Source organism: Grammomys surdaster, unplaced genomic scaffold, assembly GCF_004785775.1.
Source record: "Grammomys surdaster isolate TR1022 unplaced genomic scaffold, NIH_TR_1.0 150, whole genome shotgun sequence".
NCBI lineage: Eukaryota > Metazoa > Chordata > Mammalia > Rodentia > Muridae > Grammomys > Grammomys surdaster.
The window spans coordinates 20,749,257-20,765,519 of record NW_021604608.1 but is presented as its reverse complement, the minus strand read 5'-3'; the positions used below and the strand labels follow the sequence as shown (position 1 = coordinate 20,765,519).

Genomic DNA, 16,263 nt, shown 5'->3' with positions numbered 1-16,263 from the left:
TTTTTTTTCTTTTTTTTTCTTTTTTTTTCTTTTTTTTTTTCGGGCCTTTTCTTTTTAAGATCGCTAAAGTAACTATTTTAAAAACCGTAACGAAAAGTTCACTTCACTCTATTAACAACCAAAGGAGAAATTCTTTGGAGAAAACAGACTTAATGTCAGTAGAATAAATAAGAAACTCAGGAAGGGAAACTGTTCACCTTTCAAAACTCTACCCCCCACCTATGCACAATCACTCTGCTGTGATGGATGAATCTATTCTGCAATTCTAAGAAATCTAGAAAATAATAATTTTTAATCATCACTGCAATTTGAAGGAGAAGTCTAATCAAGTGCTAGCCAAGTACCCAGGCAGCTTGTGCAGATCCGACTCCAGCTAAGCTGTGTGTCCAGTTTTATTTTTACCCTTCTCTTTCCCGGACTCTCTCTGCGTCGGGCCCCAGCTGCGCTCTGCCAATCTGGGTCACTCAACGCAGAGGATCAGTGGGCGACAGCCGCTGTGTCCACTTTTAGCAGGCTGCATGCCTGGGGAGCTCTTGGGCAGAGCTGGCATGAGGAGTGACTGAACACTTCTGCTCTTCCTAGGTTTCTGGGGACCGTGAGTTACAAAGGAGAAACAGAAACCAGCCACTGGAATTGGCTCTACAAAACCAAGGCTCTAAAAATACCAGCCATCTTATAATTCGGTATGAAATATTTTCTCATAAACACTAAGAAGAAAAGAGCCAAAGCTCCGAAGGTATAGACTTTTTGTTTTCTTAATCAACACTTAAAATCAATGTGCTACTTTGTATCTACTTTTTACAACCAATGGAACCAATCTGGTGTGTTTGGGTTAAGGGGTTGCCAACGCGACACTCAATGATACTGCCTCCAAACTGACTTTTTTTTTTTTAAGTCTCACAAAACAGAAATAAAGGTAGGCAGGGAGGCACACACCTGTAATCCCAGCACTTAGGAGGCTGATATAGGAACACTGCAGGTTCCAGGCTGGCTTGAACTACATAGTGAGACCCTGTCCAAAAAGAAATAAAACAATTTACTGGTGGCTTTTTAAAAAAGCACTCTAGGATAATAAACCTATGTTCTCCTTAAAGAAGTAGCCACAGGTTTTTGTGTCTTATTTTCTTCCTTTCTTACCACCCACAAGATACGTTCCTATATATTATAGCATTGTTATTTTGTGTGTGTGTGTGTGTGTGTGTGTGTGTGTGTGTGTGTCGTATGTGTTCCTGTACATGACGATGTATATGCACATAAGTGCACATATGTGTGGAACCCAGAGGATAACCTCTGATGTCATCCAACTTGTTTCTTGAGGCAAGGTCTCTGAATAACTTGGGGTTTGCCTTGAATAAGTGAGGCTGGTCCGTGAGCTTCAGGGATCCTTCCCTTCACCTTTTTGGCCTTGGGATTACAAACACCTTCCTGCCTGTCTTTCTACTTAGGTTCAGGGAGTCAAACTCAGGTCCCCATCTTGCACAGTGAGCACTCTACTGATTATGCTATCTACGGAGCACAATGTTGAGTTTGAGTTAAAATGCTAAAATAGGTCCTCTTGGTCTCTTCCTCCACCACTCCTTGCATTCTTCCACCACAGGGTCCCAGATTTTCCTTTAAGAGACTTTCTGCTTCTTTGTTGAGTAGCAGCCCTTTGATAGGGATAGACCAGGGTAGATTCTAACTGGCTCAGGCTCATTGACTCCACTCCCCTAGACATCTTGAATAATGCCTGTGACTCCTTTCTCTACCTGGGGCATGTAAGGAGAATGTGAAGACAGGACTCCCCCTGTCTAAGCCAGAACTCACCAGACCTCTTGGGCTGGAGCAGGACAGGCAAATGGCATTACAGAAAGCTAGAACACGAAGCCCTGCCCCGTGGAACAGTTGGGAGAATCCAGTCCTCTCCAGTGTCCCTGATACAGCTGAGTCAGCCTGGCCTGAAGTAAACTAGGAGGCTTTCTACTTCTCTAAAGACAATTCTAGTGGAACTTTTCTTGTATGACCATAAAAATGCCAACAGACACACACACACAAATTCAAGGGAAATTTTGCTAATATGCATATGATGCAATAGAAACTGAAATAAGAAATTAAGTTGCAAATATCTCTCATACAACTCTAAAACAGCAGGGGGAAAAAAGTCAGTGTCCCATTATGTCAGATCGCTTCTAGGGTTCATCCGGCCATGTGAAAGCTGAGCCCACATGTGCATAGGAACATCCAGTTTTGTGACCAACACACAAGCCAAAACAAGAGCACTGGGAATAGACAGAATTGAAGAAAGGACGTTATTTTCTAATACTGACGAGTGTAAGACAATGTGACTAAGAGAGGCAAAGACACAGGTAGGGAGGACAGAAGAAAAGACAAGGTGGTCCATTATGGAAGATTTAAAAGCTGCAGATCTGGGGAAATCAGACTTTTCATGGCCCCCCACAAAAGCCTAATGGTGTCTAGAACACAGAGTGACGGTTGTCTGTCTGGGTTGTCTTTCTCTTCTAGGCTGTTCAGCTTCTCGATATTGTTATTTGGCGGCAGAACTGTCGAGTGTTCTGTAGTTTTAGTGTGAACTGTTTCCCATGGCCTTCTGTGTTTGAACACTCGGTCTCCAGCTGGTGGAGCTGATTTGATGGGCTGTAGGAGTTTTAGGAGGAGGGGCTTGAGTGGAGGTGAGTCGCTGGGGGTGGGCCTTGTGGCTTACGTCCCCAACCCTCCCCACATCATCTCGGGAGCCATGCTTTCCCCTTCATAATGGAGTATACCCTTCCAATTACTGAGCCAGAATAAATCTTTCATCCTTTAAGTTTCTTCCCCCAGGAATTTTTTTCACAGTGATTGGAAAGCGCTCACACAAGGGCTGTGGGAAGACCTCAGTGGTAGAACACTTCTCTCGCACGTGTAAGACCCTAGAAAACTGTACATGCATATAATTCACGTTCCAAACAGAAATCAATCCTACACCAGTGTATTTGTTCAAACATTAGGGATGAAACCAGGCAGGTGAAGAAGGGAGCTACAGTCTGGGGGGTGCCCTGGGCAAGTCAAGAAAAGGGCTGCTTGCAAGGTATGAGGTGAGAATTCAGGAGCCACCAGGATCCTGACCAACTTGCCCTCCCAACTCAATGGGACTAAAACTTACGGAAACAGGAGCAATAAGAAGCCTTGAAGCAGGACAGGGGCTAACAGATGTATGTGTGATCCATGTCTTAGCAGTATGCCACACGCAGATGTATGTGCGATCCATGTCTTAGCAGGATGCCACATGCAGAAAGCCAACAGTGCGCTGAATCCATGAACTTTTCTTTGTCTTGTTAATAATCATTTCATTTCTACATTGTATCCAGGACTATCCACATCCAAGGACAGAGTAAGATTCCAGTGAAGGAGAGAGACTGGGGAGGAGCAGGTGAAGAAGAGGGTAGAAAGGACTCCACCCATTGGCTTGGTTCAGTTTACTCCTGTAAGGGGTTTTTCTTTAAGTCCTAACCACTCTCCTGACAAAAATATTCAAAGGGCTTCATTCGAAAAGAATGTGCCTGGGTACCACATAGATGGAACTGTTTCCTAGCAACCAACACTGCTTTGCAGAGATGCTCAGTAAACAGCATCTCCTGGAGGGGCTGAGCTGGAGGGGGAGGGGCGGGTCAGCCATTGATGACTGTGGCTGGGGTCTCCTTATGAAGCAAAGCTGCCACAGGTCAAACTCTGGAACTAGATTGCCTGGGGTTTAACTCTCCAGTCTGCAACTTGCTAGCTGTGACAAATCAGTTAACACTTCTGTGCTCCAATTTCCCGATCTGTAAAATATGCATAAAACTGCTTGGTTGAGAAACATTGCGCCAGATGTTACAGGTTTATATTTATCATCTCGTTAGCTCAAGCATCTATGCTGTCACCAGCCTGTGAGAAATGGCCAGGAATGGGTCAGCTTTCATTATCATTACTATTTATTCTGGCTCTGGGCTAGCTGGGTCACAGTACCTTATCACATTCCAGCAACTTTTACCACAGGATGAGTCAGGCTTTCACTTGTCACCTACCCCTCCCATATGACAACTTACAAGGTCCCTTAGGAAACAGGCAATAACCACATCTGTCTGCCAATGACAGCTTCAGTCCCACAGCCATTTGTTTTTCCACTTCCCCATAGGAAAGGTGAGAGGGGGCTGCTTCTCTGAGGTCACACTAGGCTGTGACAAGGGTCACAGCTATGAACGGGTAACTGCTAAACACACAGACACACACACACACACTTCCATGCTTTTTTTGATGCTGAATATCTTGCAATCAGGAATACTCCAATCTTTCTCCCCTATTAAGAAGTAAGAACTAGCTGGCCATCTGGAGCAGGTGAGGGAAGGGCCCAAAGTGTTGCTTAGCGGTGAGGAACAGGAAGGATAAACATCCTGGGGCATGCCTGCTTATGGTAAATCAGATCTAGCCAAAACCTCAGTTCTATGAGTGCTACCTGAGGTCAAACTACAGGAAAGGCTACTCTTTAAACGACTCCTCCAACAGGTATCACCTGCCAAAAAAAAGGGCCCGAGATGGAATTATGTTCCAAGAGTCTAATCACTGACTGTCTCCAGGCCACAATTAGGTGAACTGCTTTTTAAAATCAAACCAAAAAAAGAAAAGAAGAAAAACACTTTGCTTCCTGTTAAGAGAAGTAATAGCTTCTATTTTCTCTATCTCGGCAGAGTCCAAGTGTGAACCAAGTGTCTCCTGCTGTCCGGGCACAGACTCTGTGGCATGGGTGATGTGGCTAACCTACCTAGCTAAATGAATGAATGAGGAGGCACTAGGACTGTGATGAAGAACTGGTCCTTGGCCATGGACACTCTGGGGCTTATCAAATGAGGAGTTCCCATACTACACACATCCATTATGGTACGGTAGGACAATTTTTCTGAGAGATGAATGCTCTGGGTACTGGGAAGTACCAGGCAATACTGGGAAGTATACACTGGGAAGGAAGGGATTTGTAAACTTAGCCAACTGGAGAGAATGTCACCCAGGCAGTCATGTTGAAGGTCCTAAAGGATTTTTCCCTGGAGAAGTGAGGAATTCTCTCCTTTCTTCTGAGGATTGGGACATAGATTCTTTGTACATGACTGATGATACTGCTGATGAGGAGAAGGAAGAAGAGGAGGGAGAGGAAGAGGGAGAAGACGAGGATAGAAGAGGAGGAAAAAAGCCCCTTCTCCAGCAACAGCTATGATATTTAAGTTCTGAGCACTAACAATAAAGCAGATGTGTCAGAAAGAGTTTACCAGAAAGCATCTTTCAAGGGACAATTGTAGCCTCCGGTTCCCACTCCTCCATTCCACTTCCTGGAGAGGTGATGTGGCGAGGCAATCTGGCAGCCATATTGGACCACGAGAAGAGAGCTGACAATTGATGGGGCTTCCAAAAAGCATCCCAAATCAGAGGGTGTCTGTGAGTTGTCACCTGAGATTGTGTACAAAATTACTCTGCTTGCACTTAGAAAAGCAGGCAGATTTCTTCCAGTTTCTTCTCACATCTGAGTACAGACAGGGCAGACTCTACAAACTCCATTTTACCTGAGAGTTTTAACCCCTGAATTCTGAACTATATAAATCTCAAGGTCTTCTCTGACATTTCTCCTAGGAAATGAGTTCTAACTTTTTCTGCAACTTGGATAAAAGGATCTGGTTGATGTCACTGACTCTCTGAGTAGCCCATGGATGTATTAGTGGAGGCCATGGCTACAGCTCAGTGGCAGAGTCCTTGCCAAGACTACCAAGCTCTAGGTCTGGCACTCAATATATAGTCAAAAGAAAGAAAGGGAAAGGAAACATACAGGTATATTCAACGACTCTTTGTTCCCTGTCCTTCTCCACACACAGACCTTCACCCTACTTATAGAACTTTAAGACTATGTGTGCGTGTACGTGTGTGTGTGTGTGTGTGTGTGTGTTAGTACAGGAGGTTTATCCTAGGGCCTCCCTCATACTAAACAAGTGCTCTCTCACTTAGCTATAGCCCCAGATTTTAAAAAAAAAAAATCATAATCAAAGCTGCAAATCAGCAGCAAACTAAAACTCCTGCTTAGAATCTTGCAATGTCCTTGGCTTAAATTTTACCTCCCCTAAGAACTCTCATCTATAGGAAGAATTCTTCCACCTTGAACATCCCCACACAGCATTTATTTATTCATTCATTTTCACCTATTCATCTTGAAATGCAATCCTACCATATAATCCACCTTGGTTCCAAATTTCCAATCCTCCTGCCTCAGCCTCCCAAATGCTAACATTATAGGCTTATAGGAATGCACCACCACATCCAATCTACTCATCATCCTTAGAATATACAGCCTAGCTTGTAATTAGAAAATTATTAATCTAATCTCTCTCAGTGTGATTTTCCTGAAGGAAGGAACTATGTACATTCTGCATCCTATAACACTGGGTCCTGGCCCTGGGCCTCACATTACCATTGGAAGTCAGTGCATTTCTCTCAGGAAAGGAATTTTTAAATCATACTCTCACAAGCTCATGCTGATTTTTTTTACCATGATTTAATACTAACAAACACTTACAAAAGAGTACTAGCAGGCATCTCAACTAACTAATGTCATATTTAAAACTATTTGATCACAAATGAGCCTCGGGGTTTTATTTTTCTAAAGTGTTGAGACATGGCAATAAAAAAAGCCATGGCACTTCTAATCCTGGACCTCTACTCAAAAAGCAAGGAAGGAAGTGAAGGTGCTTCTAACTTGGTCTTCTATGATGTAGCTGTATAAAGGTAGTGAGGTAATGATGGAGTCTGTCCCGCGCATGTCAGGTTGACCAGAAGGACAAACTACATCTCACAGTAGGTCACTTCAGTAACTTCTGAGCAGCCTGTAGTATTGGCTAGCCTTCCCTTCTAGCTTACCAGTTCATTCTTTACAGCTCAGTGTAGATACTAACACTGCCATTTGTTGGCAAGGTAAGTGTAGCAGAAAAAGATATCTGCCAAGGGATTGCGTAGGTGTGTGGCATAAGACCAAGTCACCCTGCCTTGTCACTGATGTCAAAGGGGCTCCTTGGGCTCCTACAGGTAACCCGTCAGGGTCCAATGCACAAGAACATCACCTTGGATGTGTTGTTCTCAACACTGCAAACATGGACACTTTCCACAGCAGATCTGAATTCCATTACGTCATTCTACCATGCGCAGTGAGACAGATAAAACATCTCACGTCCTGGCGGAAGCCTTGCCAATATTATGTCATTCTTCTTTAAAAGAACTATTATTTCCTCTATATTATCTGGCAACCCTTCCGTTCCAGCTACTGCTATAATTATCAGTCACTTTACAGTAAGGTTCTAGTCACTCCTCATTTTCTCATTTACTTGCACTGAAGTCATCCTTTTCCCAGCCTACACTTCTCTACATGAAGTACACACAGATACCTTCCTTTGCTTGCAATGTAAGTACACGCAGCCTTAAGAACGAAGGAAATGAATTACAAACGTTGCGTTGCCTATTTTCTTTTACTCTTAAAGTAGTGAACTATGCAAAAAACAAACAAACAAACAAACAAACAAACAGCTGGGCAGAGTGCTGCATGCCCTTAGTTCTACGCAGCCCTTCAGAAGGTGAGACCCTAGGACACGAGTTCAAAGCCAGCTTTGGGTTACAGAGACCGATCTAAAAATAAACACACATACGTACAAACCAACAACAACAATAAATCCATGAAGATCAAGATCACACTACAATGATGAGGTCCCCCTAAAACAAGGAGGCTTCCATGCCACTCTCGAAAGGATCTGCCTCTTGGTTGCATTCAACATTTTCACTATTCGAAGATAAAGTCCTGTCCAGATGAGAAAACTCTCGGATGAAGATGGGGAGGGGGGTAGCAAAGATGAAAAAGTCAGTGTGTCACCGGCACTGGAATATGCCAGGACTGAGAAAAGATGTCTCCCTCCCCCCACACCACCATACAATCCCATTCAAAGAACAAACCGTACAGACCACAGAGGCATAGTTTTTCCAGTTGAATTTGCTAGGGGATGTGAAGACTATACCTACTCCATTCACAAAGGCCACAGGCACCTGCAGACTGTGCACTCAATGCCCAAGAAAGCCTAGCACTGAAGATAAAAGTGTAAGAAGAGGCATGACCTCCATTAGCAGACATGAAACACTTCAGACTCTGTCTTCATGCCTTTGAAAGGTAAGGTGTGAAGGCAACAAAGCCAGGGGAGCAGCCAGATCCCTCTAGCCTGTCTGTCTCAATAGCACCACCTACAAGGGACCAGGGAAGCAGCCTATCCACAAAAGAGCAACCCTGAGTCCTGAAGAAAACTGTGAGTGCAGGGAACAGGCCCATCTGGGTAGCAGTTCTGGAAACCACATGCTCTCCGCACATGAGAGGTGGACCTCAGCTCTGTGAAGCACAGTCCTTACAGGAGACACATGGTCCTAAGTGAGGGAAGATAAGGAATCGGATGGCTACGGGCTGTGGAATGAAGCTGATTAGGAGAGCATTTTCCAACTCCTAGAAGCTCAGTCTCCTTGTCTGCAAAGTTTGAATAGCTGGAAATATGTTTGTAATATGTATATATGTATGTATGTATATGTAATGTATACTAACATACATGGTGTGTGTATATATATATATATACACACACACAACATAGCCTCTACAAAATATACTAATATCTAATATATAGACTTATAATATGTATTAATAATGAATGTATATACAACATACTAATATATAATAAATACAGGCATATATTTGTAAAATCTAAGAAAAGATCTTATAGGTTACTGTCCTACTTCTGACATTTACCATTTACTTCTTGAACAATACCCTTAATCTGTCATAGCCTCGACTCCCTCATCTATAAGTGGGGATAACAACAGTACTTACTATGTAAACATAGACTTTGTGTTCTGCCAGGTGAGGTGGGAGTCAAAAAGCAGGCAGATCTCTAAGAATTCGAGACCAGTCTAGTCTATATCGCAAGTTCCAAGTCAGTTAGAGCTACATAGAAAGTCTCTGTCTCAAAAAAAAAAGAAAAGAAAGAAAGAAAGAAAGAAAGAAAGAAAAGGAAAAGAAAGAGAGAAAAGAAGAATTTACCCAAAGCCAATACATAGTAAATATTCCATAGCTATGACTTCGAACCCCAAGCAGTTAGCAGACTTAGCATCCTGCCTCCTGTCTGAGGGTCATCTAATGAATGGGAGAAAAAGAAGAAACTCACAATTTCCAGTACTTCCAGAGCTGCCTTGTCCCACCTAGCACTGACTGCCACCCATGAAGTCAAAGCCAGATGTGGACATCATGGGTCCTTTGTCATCTTTCAGTGAGAAGCAGGGTGCTCAGAGCTGTGGTGGCTGGAAGCAAATGTCCTCCCTTCCCCCCTCCTTGGTGGCCAAAGCTCTGCCTGCCCATTTAGAGTTTGTTTGATACAATCAGTTTCCAGGGAGACGCTGAAGCAAGAAGAGTCCGCTCCCCCTCCCTGTCCACTTCCCCTTTCCCCAAATCTCTGGGCCTTCACTGTTCTCTGACCACGTGACAGCTTTGTGTCACAGCAGCCCTTGTATACAAACAAGACAGACTACTTAAATGTCACTGTGAGAAAGCTGTTGCTTGCTCTGGTCCATACATCGGCTTTCTCTAGTCAGCTAAGAAAGGCTGTCTGTCTCTTCTTCAGCTCTCATAAGCAAAGCTGGAGAAACATTTGCAAACCTAAACGTCATTGTAATTTAAAAAAAAATTAAGAGTCCTTACAGAGGCAGAGAACTTGAATAACTATGACTATACAACTTACAGTATGATATCACCAATGTCATAGTTACCGGCCACCAAATGCTAAATTAACTCAAAGCCACTCATAAATTTCTCTTACTGCCAAGCCATATGGCGCCTTTCAGGATCAGGGTGCGAAGAGACCCACCCACCCCCACCAGAGCATTTAATCTTCAGAGTCAGATCTGAAAAAAAAAGTGGAATGAAAAAAGCAATCCCCTGTGGACCTAGGAAAGTGAAGTCCCCACTCACGTGAAACATGGCTTAGGTTACAAATAAGACTGCTCATCACCAGCCCAGGGGCGTGCTAGGACTCAGTTAAAGGGATCCAGAAAGTTTTCAAATTGAGATCACTGAGTTGGGCTGAAATCTTCCACCCCTCCCTTTTAAAGGCTTGGCAATCCAAATCAAGTGGAACCCAACTGAAGGGACATCTGGTCCTCCAGAAAATGTCTGTCACTTAAAAGAAAAAAATAGATTTGAACAGATTAATATTGTCGTGAGTGGAGAGATAAATGGGAGAGAAGAACCAGGCATAGAATCATCTACCTACAAAAAAATATCAATGCTAGCTTAGAAGAAAGGGGTACAGAGTTTCAAAATAAGCCACCACCTTGCCAGTCTCTAGTTTAATGTATAGATTGGAATGTCTACAAGGGGACAGATACTGAAGATTTCTCTTGGGAGTTTAGTAACAAAACTACATGTTAAAGTTTGAAGTTCAACCTAGTATCAAGGGGTAATTCTCTAAGTCCTAATAGACGGTGAGGTCATCTCATGGGTAAGCTGTCACAGACTCTCCTCTGACCCTAAAAGCAAACAAGAGTAATATGCAGTAGCTACTTAATGTCTAGCCCAAGTGTCCAGAATTAATAGACTGAGATAGTGTCAGTTCCTGCCTAGAGATTTAACCAAGCATAGCTAAATTAAAATATAATGAAGTGAAATCAGTAGGTAACTGAATTATAGTGTGCACACCAGAAACTTATGGTTCTGAAGAATTTCTTTCAAACTCAGGCTTAGTGCCAGGCACTTAGGGTATATGCCTATAATCCCAGGAGGACTCAGTGTTCAAGGTCAGCCTGGGCTACTTAGCCAGCCTCAGGACATCAATGTAAGACTAGGGATGTTAGATCAGTGAGAGACCCCTTGCCCAACTCTTGGCTCTGAAACACAAATAAATAATGAATAAAATAAGATAATAAAAGAGTGAAACCAAAACTGAACAACATCAGATTCGGTTGCTATTAGCGATAGCACCAACAGTGGTAGCAATGATGATAATAGTAAGAATAACAGCAACAGTAGTATAAATGGTAACTAGGATACCATCACTCAAACAGTACTAGGTGCTATTCTAAGTACTTTCTTAACATGTATATGCTGCATGGATTTGTTGTTTGTGTGTGTGTGTTTGTGTGTGTGTGTGTGTGCATGTGCGCACACGCAGGTATCAGTGCATGTGTACACGTACGTGCTTGTATATATGGACCCCTAACATTGACATCAGGAGTCTTCCTGGAATACTCCCCATATTGTTCTTTGAGGTAGTGTCTCGAAACTGAGCCTAGAGCTCCCTGCCATGAGCTAGTCTAACAAGCCAGCTTACATGGGGATCCCAGTGCTAGAACTATATAGATGACGGTTCATGGTGGCCTCTAAGGATCTAAACATCAATCCTCACACCCACCTGGCAGATGCTTTAACCACTGTGCCTATTCTAAGTATTTTTAAATATATTCAGGTATTAAATCCTGCGGCACTCCTCCGAAGTGAGATGCTGTTTAATGTCCTGCTTTACAGATGTTTCAACAATATCCCTTTGTTGTGTTGTTGTTGTTGTTAATTCGAGGTATCTTTCAAAGAAAATATCTGGAAACATAAGGACAGGAAAAGCAGCTTGCCCAAGGTCGTTCAGCTAGAAGTGACCGACCTGGTCTCCACCCAAGGACTTCCAGCTAGGAAGCTGGGCCTCTTGGCCCACTGTACAGCTTACTGCCCCAGGAAAACGAGCTAGAAATGCAATTCAATAGGAAGTTAGCCTTGCCTCTGCCTGCTGATAGTGAATTAATCCTTGACCTTTGCTGTCTCCCCTTAAGACCCTCCCCAAACCTATGTAAGGTACTCAGCCTGCTCCTACCACTATGAAAAGACACTGGAAGTGTGACCCAGCTGTCCCTACCCAGTGTACCTAGCCCAGCTTTAGCCGCTAAAGCAGAAGCTGGCATTGGGGGAGGTAGGAGCCTGACTTCTGAGCCATATTTCCTGCCCAGTCTTCAAACAGTCAAGGCTGCAGGCTGTGAAATTCCTTGCTAAGAACCTGTGTCCAGAAGCTAACTCCCTGAGCCTTATTACGAATGTAAATTCTCTAGACAGACCAACTCAAAGAAGCCCAGATCTAAGGATGGAGGGCACTATCAAAGTTTATTAACCTGCTGCACCCAAGGGAATGGTTTGGTTTTTTTTCTGAAAAGGTAAAATTCCTGACTGCACAGAAATAAAAATGAAAAAGGCCTGTGGGAAATTTAATCATCCGTGGAACAAAACCGAAAAACAAAGTCCTCCCAATGAGGATGTTGCCAGAGACAATGGGCCCCTAAGGGGAGATGCGATTGTCTCCTGATAAGAATCCCCACGGGAAGTGGCTCACACTAAGAAACACATTATTGCTGTATTAGCCCAGGAATCTTTGTTCACTGGGCAACTGTGTGCAAAACCATCTGTTATGGCCTCTGGCTCCCAGTTTGCAAACGTGGCATTTACATTTCAAGAACCTGAAGGGGAAAAAGAAAGGGGGGGGGTCGTTGAGTACTCTACCAAGGCACACACACATACACAAATACCTTTTTACCCAGCCTGGGCTTAGGAGAGGAAACTCCCCTTTCTATGAAATCCAACTCCGCTGTGGAAAGGAGATAGGCCACTTCAATTATGCACACGCAGCGTGCCTGGCAGCCTGGTCCTAAAGCCACACACGCACACCACTTGGGTTTTCACTGCCTTTGACTGGTTTAAAGGGCAAAGTATCAAGAATCATTCTAAACCTGTGTTTAGAGCTTTCTTAAACTGCCCCTTCCTTTCCTCAAGCTGAGATGAAAGCTGATGTTCTACACTAAGTAATATTTAGCCTGAAATCCCACCAGAAAGAAAGAAAAAAAAACAGCTTTATATATCTTGATCTATAGGGAGATGTAATAATATGTGTACATATTCCAAAATTCACAGAGATGCACACATCTCTGTTCAGATTTGCAGGCTATCCTGTGTGGAATTTATACCACAATGCACTTTTAAAAGCAGGCCATGTGTGTCAATATTACTATCAATTAAAGAAACTGGGAATAAAACACGTGCCTATGAGAAAACAGAGAGGCTAATTTCCTCCCCCCTTCCCCCCAACAAGAAGATTCAAGAAGTTGAAAGAAACAATCATACAACTCTCCACTACCAGCAGCGGCTACAAACGTCTCCAGTGAGCCTATGAGCCCCAAACGCAGGGAGGACACCTGTCACACTCCAAGCCTTCCAGCTTCACAGCAAAAATAAGAGGCTAATGTCTTGTTCTCATCCGGTAGTGAGTTACATCTGGTAGTTATGAGAGACAAGCCAGCCCTGGCTTTTAGTAATGGTGCCTCGTATAGTCTGTTTCCTTAGTTCCGTTTTTAAATAGATAGCTCCAAACTCTGAGAAGCTTTTTTGCATGCATGAAGCTAGTTGACCCTGAAAGGTGGCAGCCTGTGGCTAGAACCTTCCAGCAATGGCCTCTGCAGGCAACTCAGCAGGTTTAGGTCTGCAGCCCTATAGTTCTATCACCCTAACAACAATGGAGACCTGGGCTGTCCCGAGGGTGGGGATGGGGTCGCTAAGTGACCACCTGAGTACTATGGAGCGTATTCTTGCTTGGTCATGATTTAGCTGCACACATCCTCTGAACTATCAGGCCAACGGGGTTGCGCGCCATTTGGCCAAATTCACCTTCTACACGGCATAAGAAAGGTCCATTAAAATGGGAGTTTCAGGAGTGGATCACAAATCACCTCCCCCACTCTCGCCCTCCACACGTCCTAAACCCAAAAACCGGGTTGTTTCGGAATGGCAGGGCTACTGAGTTGCACCTGCAGATAGACATCATGAATCAGTCCAGCGAGTGCTTCCTGGACTGAGCCGAGAGCTCCAGTGATTTCCTTGGCCTTCCACCGAGCCATTTAAGAAGAGAAATGTGCCAACCTAGCCCGGTACGCGGCCTGCTGGAGCCCACCCTGCGGTCTCTGGGACAACCAATAGCTGGGCAGCGTGTCTGCGGATATCGCCTCGCAACTAGGTCTTGCAGGTTCCCCCCACTCTGTGCTCTGCGCCAGCCTTGCACCTGAACGGGTGCCAGAACACAGCCAAGTGGCTCGAGTAGGTATGAGCCTCTGTGGTGACACTGCCAACTCTGCTCTGGAAGGGCGAAGAGAGAGGGCAAGGGAATGTGGAGCAGAGAGCGGGACACCCCTAAATGTGGGTCCCGCAAGAGCTCTGGATGCTCAAGCCCCCGGCGCCTTTGCAGCGCTAAGGCTCGCACTGCGTTTCCCGTGGCAGCAAACCGAGCCGAGATTGCGAGCTCCGCAGGCAGCAGGGATGAAGGCGCAGGGGACCGCCTCTTGCCCCTGGACGCACAGCTAGACCGCAGTGTCCCCCTGTTCACGCCCACCACCCCAGGGTCCCAACGCCAGGGGAATCTCAGTCTTCCGAAGGCCGCGAAGGGTGACCTGGGGAAGCTGGCCACGAAAGTGGGGGAAGGCTGGACCTGAGGTCGCTGCTCTCGGGGCAGCAGCTCCGGGCGCCCCTGCAAGGCCGCCCGCCGGTGGCGGCACCTACCTCGATCCACTTCTGTGCCTCGGCGAAGGCAGGCTCCGGAGGTGGTTCGGGCTGCAGGGGTTGAAGGACTTCCAGACCGAGAGCGGGGAAAGCCATCTGCGAAGCCCGGCGAGTACTGGAGCGCTCGGCCGCCGGGATGAGCACAGCCTCCTCCGCAGGAGCGCGCTCTCCGCCCCTTCCCGCCCGCCGCGCTCTCCAGCCGCCTTCCCCGCCCCCACCGAGCGCAGGTCCCCGAGGACAGCGGCGCGCACTGCCGGAGGACACCGTGGCCACCTCAGCCAGTGGCGCCCGGGCCCGTCGTTCCGTCCCCTCCCCCAGCTAAAAATAACCTGCTAGGAGCTCCGGGTGTCCCTCCCCGGCTCACGCAAGGACCGTGGGAGGGACACGGCCGGCCACCCCGCCTGTCCCGCCTCAGGCCGGCTACCTAGGGGCGGCAGGTCGGGCTGCACCTTGGGTGAAGCTGGGCGGGGAAACAGCACTACTGCGGCAGAGCTGGAGGACTGACTGGCACCTGCTGTCCCTCACAGCCACAGACCTGAGGCCCAGAGCTGCAGCTCCGGACCCAGCACCCTTAAGTGTTCAGAAGGCAACCACCAGATCTTTCTGTTAAGAGGGGAGGGGACTCCCAGCAAAGGATTTATTCAGCTGCGATTATGTTCCAGTCACCAAGCTAGGCACCTAAGACTGACAGATTGGGGATGGGGGTGGGGTGGGTGGAGGGAGGGATAAAACAAAAACAAAAACCCTCTTAAAATTTGTGCTGGCTAGTTTTATATCAACTTGACACATGTTAGAGTTATCTGAACCGCGGGAACCTCAACTGAGAAAATGTCTCCGTAAGATACAGCTGTAACGCATGTTCCAGCCCATTGTGGGTGGTGCCATCCCTGGGCTGGTGGTCCTGGGTTCTGTAAGAAAGTAGGCTGTGCAAGCTATGAAGAGCAAGCTAGCAAGCAGCACCCTTCCATGGCCTCTGCATCAGCTCCTGCCCTGCTTGAGTTCCTGTCCTAATTTCTTTATGATGATGAACGGTGTGATAGGGAAATGTAAGCCGAGTAAACCCTTTCCTCCCACACTGCTTTGATCATGGTGCTTCATCGCAGCCATAGTAGCCCTAACCAAACCAAGGCACTGTTCTAAGATCTTGCCTTCCAGATACGCACATTCAGGCTGGGATACATAGCTCAGTTGGTAGAATGCTTGCTTAGCATGCAGGTGACCCTGCTTTCTGTCCCCAGCACCATGTCATGGAAGTACAAGCTTATAATCCCAGCACTCACTAGGTGTAAGCAGAAGATCAGAAATTCAAAGTCATCCATTGCACAAGCCGACTTGAGCTATATGAGACACCCCTCTCTGTATGTTTTCCCCCTGTATATTCACAATCTAGGTACTCACATCAGGGAGCAGACAATAAACACGGGAATCAAAAGACATTGTAGAACGTACTATCTGGTAAGAGATGACCTGTGTTGAGGAGAGAAGATGCCAGTTGATTTTTTAATAAGTTCATGGTGCCCCAGAAATGGCTGCACCAGTACCCTGGCGCTGTCAGTGGGAGGCAAGCATGCTGGTAGAGGCCTAGAGGAGAGAAAAGCAGAGAAGGTGTTTATTCTGGTTTC

At 45.8% G+C, this 16,263-nt stretch overlaps 1 protein-coding gene across 1 annotated transcript in view; it reads right to left on the bottom strand.

Annotated features, from left to right (window-relative positions):
• Nucleotides 1-14,732, bottom strand: part of Limch1 (LIM and calponin homology domains 1) — a 290,723-nt gene extending 275,991 nt beyond the window's left edge. The window contains 1 exon segment of the mRNA XM_028765186.1: nt 14,642-14,732. The gene's annotated coding sequence lies outside the window, so the exon portion shown is untranslated.
• Between the last annotated feature and the right edge of the window lie 1,531 nt (nt 14,733-16,263).